The sequence below is a fragment of the Orycteropus afer genome, unplaced genomic scaffold (assembly GCF_000298275.1).
Source record: "Orycteropus afer afer isolate SDZICR_OR568_19922 unplaced genomic scaffold, OryAfe1.0 scaffold00506, whole genome shotgun sequence".
Taxonomy (NCBI): Eukaryota; Metazoa; Chordata; class Mammalia; order Tubulidentata; family Orycteropodidae; genus Orycteropus; species Orycteropus afer.
Genome location: NW_006922093.1, coordinates 1,663,284 through 1,673,002, shown reverse-complemented (window position 1 = coordinate 1,673,002; position 9,719 = coordinate 1,663,284).

Here is a 9,719-nt window from a genome sequence, read left to right as displayed (position 1 = left end):
TCAACACCAATGGAAGCAGCAGTCAAGACATCAGATGATGTATTGCATTGGGAAAATCTTCTGCAAAAGACCTCTTTCAAGTGATAAAGAGCAAAGATGTCCCCTTGAAGACTAAGGTGCCCCTAACCCAAGCCATGGTACTTTCAATCTCCTGTTATGCATGTGAAAATTGGACAATGAATAAGGAAGACCGAAGAAGAGTTGATGCTTTTGAATTGTGGTGTTGGTGAAGAACGCTGAAAGTACCGTGGACTGCTAAAAGAACAAACAAATCTGTCCTGGAAGAAGTGCAGCCAGAATGCTCCTTGGAAGTGAGAATGCCCAGACTTTATCTCACCTACTTTGGTTATGTTGTCAGAGGAACCATTCCCTGGAGAAGGATATCATGGTTGGTAAAGTGGAGGGTTAACAAAAAAGGGGAAGGCCTTCAACGAGATGGATTGACACAGTGGCTGCCACAATGGGCTTGGGTATGGCAAGGATTGTAAAGCTCAGGACCGGGCGGTGTTTCATTCTGCTGTGCATAGATAGGGTCACTATAAGTTGGAGAAGACTCAACGGCACCTAACAACAACAACAACAACAATAGTAATTACTTCTTAAGTTTATGAATGTCCCAGAAAACTAAAAGCTCCATGGATTTAAGAATAATATTTCATTATTCAGTCCCCAAAGGGCACACTGTTTCGCAGAATAGTTTGTAAATGCTGACTGAGGTATGATGGGGAGCTTTGATGGACAGAAAGTTTAAATCAGTTACATTTATAGACCTTGGCTTCAGATTTTCTTTAGAAGCCCAATATAGCTCAGATTGCTGGAAGACATCTAGAAGATATGGAGAGAAAGAATAACACATGCTCCCAGACCTTCCCTTTAATCAGAGTATATATATTTGGCAATATTTCCATACATTGTTTTCAGTTGAGAATGCAATGAGACCTTAGTTTTCATCATAATTTAGTAAACATTTTTTGGGTCACCTGCTCTATGCTACAGACTATGCTAGGGCAGGGGCACAAGAGCATATGGATCAAAAAGAGCTATGTATGAAAGCCAGTATTTACAATACTGCATTTATGAAAATAAGAAATATAAAACTGACTCAAAAATGTCCAAGTTCTTAAAACTTAGAAATGCATATTTGGTATAATAAAGCATATTTTAAAAGTAAGTGATCTTATAGATAATGGAAAGAGAATCTAAACAATAAGCTCAATTTAAAATATGTTTTCAAACAGATCCTACATGCTCTCTTCAAGAACACTTGACAAATTATACTGTAAGTCATGTTCAACTTATTAAGTGTCCCAGCCTCTAATGATCAATAAGGTCCAGAATATAGATGTAACATGATTGCAAGATGCATTTAGGAAAATTACTCTAACAGCCTTAAGTAGTTTGCCATGTGTCTTCAAAAATATGACTGTGTTTTCTTTTATTTACTTTCCATGTTGTCAGCTGAACTTTCTAGTAAGTCTTTATTTCAAAAAGGATGCTTCAAATCAATTGATAAGCAGCACAGACACTGAAAAATATCCCCAAAAAGTCAGAGCCCTGAAGGCATTTTATTCTCTTGTGCATTTTCAAAGTAAATGTCTGCCTTATATATAAACTAGCATATTATCCACAATTAAAAGCAAAGACTGATCAGTCAGAAAAGAATATTTACTGATGATGTCTCAACAATAGTCAGTGCAGAAAATTCTTCCTGAAACATTTAAATCTTCTCATTCTCTTTATTTTCATCTGTTATGCAGAAGCCTGATTAAAAGCATACACTTAAAGTAGGTATTCTCCAGGGCTCCTTTTCCTCTTCTCATTTAATACGTTAAAGGAAATATCCCAGCCTTCCTTATAACTCCTTCTACCACCTAATTACTGAAGCTTTTCAATGCTTTATCCCCCACCACAATTTCTTTCTTTTTCCCCTCCATTTCCTCCCTACTTCTATAATTCTATCAGAGTCATTTTTTTTCCGAAACACAGGTCTGATCATATTTTGCCTATTCAAAATCTCTTGCTAGCTCTCCACTGAATATGGGAAAAGTCCACATTTCATATCGTGTAATACTAAAGCCCTTCGAATCTGAATTCAGCCTGTTTCATCTGATCTACTCATTGTGACTAATTTACATTCCTAACACTAGATATAATAATTGTCTCAATTCTGTAAATCACAAGCTGTTTTCTCTCTGTGTTTTGCTCATGCCATGTTCACTGCCTGGAATGTTCTCTCTCACCCCATCCAAAAGGCAAGTGCTCTCACTCATATGTTCCCCACTTCAGGGCTCCCTTCTTCCCTTCAGTTTCACTTGCCTACATCTCAGGAGTTACAGCCTGAACTGTACTCTTTTCTCCTTTTCTTTGTATATCTTTCTCACATCCTCTTCACATTTATTAATTAATTTTAAAGTACCATGATGAAGATAAAAGTGTGATGGGTACAGCTTTTCAGAAATTCAAATTTAAAACAAAAAGTGTAAGGAGTGATGGATGGGAAGAATCATTCTACTTCTTACAAAAACTGTAAGTATTCAAATTGTGAATCCTATTTGTTTATGTAATTTTTAGAATGTCCATTGCATGTATTCTCCCGGATTTCAAAAGCTCATTTGGGCATAAAATATCAGGAAAGTCATAAGAATGTGCCCCTTCAGACACAGGAGGACAAACAAGTCTAATATGAAAATTTCTCATATGTTTTCTGATCCTTCTTTCCATGATTTCCTGAAGTTTTAAACAATTGACAGTCTTTGGATTCCTCTACTACCTACATGGGGTTTATTTTCCTTCTATTTATTCTCCTGTCCATAAGCTCATGCAGATGTACTACTTCTCTTGTGGATTTCAGTGTATCAGTGGGTATCTGTATTGAATTATATATACTTCAGTAGTTGCTTCACTCCCTCCCCTCAAGTAACAGTGAATTATTTAAGTAATGCAATTCTAGGTTCTCTTTTTCTCTTGTCTGGATCATTCAAGGCAAGAAATTCATCTGTGAAGTTTCCTTGAAAACTCTCTAAACAAACTTACATATTTTGTTCAATTAAAATCATTTCATATTCTAGAACTATAAAACTTAGAAAATAAGTTTAATGCTTTTTAAACAAACAACTTATTTTAGTATTATTGTTTTACATTTCTCTTTAAAATATTTATAAGCCAAGAAGTCTTCATGCCTGTGCAGATCCATATGCCCTGAAGATCTGAATTGATTATGGTACCACATCTCTTATTTTATATGGTCACACTGTCTAGCTATCAAATATAGTATTCACACATGCTATTAAATATATTGAATATAGTTTGAAGAAAACATGACTCACAGTTCGAGGACTTCTGTTTTTTGTAAGAAACAGAATGATTCTTCCCATTCATCACTCCTTACACTTTTTTTAAAAAAATTTTAATTTCTAAAGAGCTGTACCCATCACACCTTTATCTTCAAAGCCTTTACATCATGGTACTTTATAATTCATTAATAAATGTGAAGAGGACATGAGAAAGATATACAAAGAAAAAGAGAAAAGACTATAGTGCAGGTTGTAACTGCTGAGATGCAGGCAAGTGAAACTGAAGGGAAGAAGAGAGCCTTGAAGCAGGGAACATATGAGTGAGAGCGCATGTATCTGAGGTATATTCTGGTGTGTTGACAAGGAAATAAAAAATAATAGCCGGCTATTCGAATTTCCATTCTATCTTGATGTGATTATGGGAAGGAGGTCTTCATTCTTAGAAGAGGATGTGCCTCTTAAAATGGGTATTGGTTGCCTTTTGGATGGGGTGAGAGACAACATTCCAGGAAGTGAACATGGCATGAGCAAAACACAGAGAAAAAAAACAGCCTGTGATTTAAAGAATTGAAATAATCATTACATCTTGTGTTAGGAATGTAAAGTAGGCACAGTGATTAGATCAGATGAAACAGGCTGAATTCAGATTCAAAGGACTTTAGTATTACATTGACAGAGAGCTCTGGTGGCATAGTGCCTAAGGCATTTGACTGTTAACCAGAAGGGTGGCAGTTCAAACCCATCAGCCACTCCTCAGAAGGAAGACTGGGCAATCTACTTCCGTAGTGATACTGCCTTGGAAACCCAAGGAGGGGTGACTATGAGTGGAATAGACTAGAAAGCAATGAGTTTGGTTTTTGTTTGGGGGGGGGCGGGTTAGTATTACATAAGAAGAAGTGTGGACTGTTCCCTTACTCAGTGGAGAGCTAGCAAGAGATTTTGAATAGGGCCAGTTCTCCTCTGTTATATGGGGTCACTATGAGTAGAAATTGGCTCAATAGCACCCAACAACAATATAACTCATATGCCACATATGAGTTACCAATTTGGAATATGTGGATTTTAATAAATGCAAACAATGGTAAATTTAATCCAATCTTTCTGTTGTGATTTACCAAGTTCTTTAGGATCACCCAGCACCTCAGAGACATCATTCAGAACATCAGTTAATATGGAGAAGCATTCATACAGTAGGCAATACTGTAGATACTAAAAATCTATTCAACATGGCTTTTTAATATATGAGGAAACATGCAATGTATTACAGTAAACAAAACAAATAGAATACTAATTTAATTATCATATTATCTCAAATGTAAAGTATGTGAGCACACACATGCAAAAATATGATAGGGAAATTAATGCAAATATTAGCAATCTCTGGATAATACAAAGGAGCTGGGGTGGTACACTAGGTAAGCCATTTGGATGCTAACCAGAAGGTCGGTGGTTCAAACCCACAAGCTGTTCTGCAGGAGGAAGATAAGGCGATCTACTTCTGTAAAGATTTACAGCCTTGGAAACACAATGGGGTCATCACCCTGAGTCAGAACTGACTCGATGGAAGTGAAATTTGGTTTCAGTGGTTGGGAAGTGCAAGTTGTTCTTAGATGCCATCAAGTTGATTCCAACTCATAATGACCCTATGCACAGCAGGTCAAATGGCCTGGTCCTACACCGTCCTCATAATCATTGCTGTATATGAGCCCGTTGTTCCAGCCACTGTGTCAATCCATCTCCTTGAGTGTCTTCCTCTTTTTTCATGACCCTCTATCTTAACAAGCATGATGTGCTTCTTCAAGGACTGATATTAATTTTCCTGATAACATGTCTAAAGTACAGGAGACAAAGTCTCAGCCTCCTCTCTTCTAAGGAGCATTTTGGCTATAATGCAAGTACAGTATGTATTATTTTTATTTTCACCTTCAAAAAAGAATTAAGCAAGCATCAGTTTTGTTTATGTAAAAAAAAAAAAAAAGGTAAAGATAACCACTTTGTATAGGCAACAAAGATAGAGTGATTTCTACAGTTATTAAACTGTCTTCCTAAGCAAGAAAAAAGTTAAACAAACAATAATGAAGACACTGCTTCTAATGACAAGGCCTTAGATGTAAATAAGCCAATGGGTAAGGCTTCTATGTTAAGTTAAAATCACTTTAGGGGGCTTGTATAGTAAGGAATTAAAGACAATACAAGATTGGGTCCTGGGCATGGACTGCATTTTATATCCCACTTGTTGTTGAATGACTCTACTCTATCTCCTCGAATATCCATAAACTCCATGACTTTAATTATATGGGTGAGGACTCTTGACAAAAAAAAAAAAAAGACATGGTATCTTATTCACAAAACACTTTGAAAGGGATTTCATGTAGTCTAACTGATCAGGGCACTAAGGTAGTTGGTGTCCAGAATAAGAAAATATGGAATTTTATGTTCAGTGAGTAGTTCTTGGGTAGAGCAAATGGTGAAGAAGTTTGGATGCTGAGCCAAAAGTTAGAGGTTCAAGTACATCCAGAGGCAGCTAGAAGAAAGGCCAGGTGATCTACTGATAAAAAAAAATCAGCCACTGAAGACCCTAGGGAGAACAGTTCTACTGTGACACACAATGCTCAGCATGAGTTGAATCAATTCAATGGCAACTGGCTCTCTTTGGTGAGATTAAAGACATGACCACTGGCCACACCCTCCAGTAGCACTCTTTCATGCAAGAATGATCACTTACATCATAAGTTTAACCACCAGCCACAGTATTCCTGACAGAGAATGCAACTAGAGAGGAACAATAGTTCTGGCCACTCCTTCCTTCCACAATAAATACTACTTTCCTTTTCTAAAAGCCTGATGGGTGGGTAATTCATTTTAATTTATATGTTCATAGGTAGCTTAATATAAACTAGAAAACCCTGAATATTAATTGTGGACATTTAAACTACTTATTTTTGTTACTAAAATAACATGAAGCCCTTGTCCCATTCTAAGCATTGCTTTATTTTAAATTAATAGTAATAAAAGGCATTTAATATAGATTTATGTTTGATAGAGGCTGATCATTTATGAATAAGATCATTAAAATTTATAAAAGGCAGGCCAGTGTGAGAGATATAAACTGCTATAAATTTGATTCAAACTGATAGGCTGAATCATCTATAAAATGTAGGGTGTGACTTTATATTCTTTTGAGTATCTCAGCAAATATCCGCAATCAGGAACAAAAAAAGAAAGCAAGCAGTCATAGAGAGTTGATGTGGAAGTGGTTGAACGGGGGCAGAAGGGTCAGAAGAGGACACTGGAACCTAATGAGCCATGTGTGTCAGGAAATCTGATGCTTAATCCTACAGAAATACAATCCTACAGAAATATTCAGGATGTCTATGACTGAAGAAATAGAATTGATAACTGATATCCATAGCTGTATTGCTCGCTGTAAAAGTGCTCAAACACATCTGAAGCAGAAATTTTAGCCTGGCTGCTCCTAGTTTGTATTTGATTCAGAGACCTGGGATATTGAGAACTAGGGGAGAGGAGAGGTGTTTGGGTGTCTGCCAAAATTAGATACAGTATCCATTCCTAGGCAAGCCAGTGCTTGATTATTTCTGTAGCAATCAGATGAATATTTCCGGATGCCAAGAGACAAACTGGCCAAAGGACTCTACTGTCTTCATCACTGTTTAATCCAGTGCCAAGAACTTGCCAAGTATTACACACACTGCTCTTGCCCTCCACTTTAAGAAGAAACAGGTCACTATACAAAATACTTTAGGCGCCAGGTCTGGTATTGCTCACTGAGTCTCTGGCGGTAGATGACAAATGAGTTGCCTAGATATATAGCAGACCCTGTGAAGGCAAAGCCCAGTGCCAGGGAGAAGTTCCAATTCCTACACCATTTCCCTCATTGTGATACGTGGTCCATGACAAGGCGTTTACCTCATTAAGATCATGCAGCTTGCTCTTTAACTAGGTATTTACAGGGTAAATATCCCCATTTCTTTATTCTACTGTATATTTTACTCTCTGTACATTTTTACTGATGCAAAAAAAGCAAGCTTACATTGATTTGAAACAGAGGGCACAATAGGAGGAATGTGCTAATGATATACACCATTGCCACTTGCTGTCAATACAGCTCAGTTTAGGAAGAGGCAGGGATTTGAAAGGATCCAGACTGAACAGTGCAGTCACAGTCCACAAAAGAGGTCCCTGCAAGAAGAAAAATCTGTCACACACCAAATCTAAAGACCTCATACCTCACAAGTGGGACATCCCGGAAGGTCTTCCACGACAATGAAGAAATTGCTATGTAAGGTGTTAAAAACCAATTATGTTGAGGACATGGAATGTTCCCAACCTAACACTGGTCGTATAAGCTGTGTTTTGTCTGGTATGTAGAAAGAGCCTTTTATAAAGTAGGGCTAGGCTTTTTTTTAATAGTTTGATATACCTCTGACATCATGACAGATACCCTGGAACTCCAAGTCTTCTTCTTGATAGCTTGTCAACAAGCACTTCCGAGATACGGCTGCAGAGCCCACTCATCACACAGAGCAGATCTGAGAGCTCGTCTGCCTTCCCATGCTCCGGTAGCAGAGCCTTCTCTAGCATTATACCTGCAGACCGGTGGTCCCAATATTTAGCATCCATCAGAATTAATGGGGTAATTTATTAAGACACAGTTTGCTGAGTCCCACTCCCAGAGTTTCTGATTCTGTAGACCTGGGGTGGGGCCTGAGATTCACATCTTTAACAAGAGGCTAGGTGATGCTGATGTTCTCATCCAGGGATCACAGCTTGAGAATTACTGCTATAGCCAAGGATCTGAAATTTCTATCCTGGTTCTTGAGCCACATATTAGGTTATCCTCCATTTCCTCTGCCTTCTTTCTTTGCCTTCTCTTTCCATAAAATATTTTTTTATTTGGAAGCTGTGCTCATGGGAAAAAAGTTGAATAATAATAATAATAATCCTTATGATATATATTTATCTACCAAATATGTAAGAAAAAACTAAGTAAATATATAAAATCAAACCTTTATCATTTAATTCAAACTTTGCTCCTCAGAAAACCACTAGAATGTGAAATGTTGTCTTATGCAAGTGGTCAAGAAGTTTGGTAAACTCTGGGCTAAATAATGTAAATATATTTATTTACTACAGAACTTCTCAGAGTGTGAAATTAGTGGATGTGCACTGTGACTCTCCAAAAAATAGTAACAGTATTTAAAATTTATAGAATATATTTCACTATGGGATACTTGGGATTTTTTTTTTTTTTTTTGGTAGAATGCTAGTGATCTTGGAACACATATGTGAAATAGTACCATTTTCCCTTTCCTCTTATAACTGATTGGCTTAAATGTTATCATTTTTCATGATAATAACTTAATTCCAATAGATTTAAGCCTACAAATGAAATCTGTACTTACACCTATTGTCACATCCAAAGTTCTGAACACTGCAGGAAAAAAAATATAAAATGCATTGTTCTTTTCCTTCTTTTGAACTGGTAGTTATTATTAGAATGCTTGCTAATTAATTAATGTATTCTGTACCTGATAACTAAGCCAGAGGCTCACAAAAGATTTAGGAGTTTCAGTTTCTAGACAGACCCAATTCTTTAAATCAAATTTGTGAATTTCATAATTATTTGCATTTAAACTCACACATGTCCCTCTAGTCATATAACAAAAGATTATTAAACTATTAAGGTAAACATTGTATATTTACTAAAAGAGCCAGAGGTTGATATGGATTACTGTTAGTAACTTTTTAAACTCACAATGTATATCAATTTCAAAATACAGAAAATGGTTTAAGTGTCCTTTATAATCGGAATAGGCTGAAACACATAATCACTATCTTCATGAATCATCACTTAGCCTTATTTCTTATCTTCCAATGTAGACAAAGGTTGCTAGGCTGTAGTCCTTGTTTTCTGTTTGATGAGCATTAAGTGCTTAATTCTGAGGATTTCACTGATCTCTTATATAAGGGCAGATACAATTTGTTTTTTAAACAAGGGACTAAAAACTGTATTTATAACCACATCTGGCAAGATTTGCTCTCCCTAGGAGCTCTGACAGCACAGTGCCTAAGGCACTTGACTGCTAACCAGAAGGCTGGCAGTTCAAACCCACCAGCTACTCCTCGGAACGAAGGTTGGGCAATTTAGCTCCATAGTGATAACGCCTCAGAAACCCAAGGAGGGGTCACTATGAGTCGGGTCTGACTCAATGGCAAATAACAGCAACAACAACAACATGAATGAGTTTAATATAAACTGAAGCGTAAAACCAAGAAGTTCTTATCTCCTTACATGACATTACACATATTCCACTAACCTTTTAATTCTTCCATGGCAAGCAGTTTGCATTCATTCATTCAGTCAGTCCTCCACTGATCAGTATTTATTCAGCACCAGTGACATGG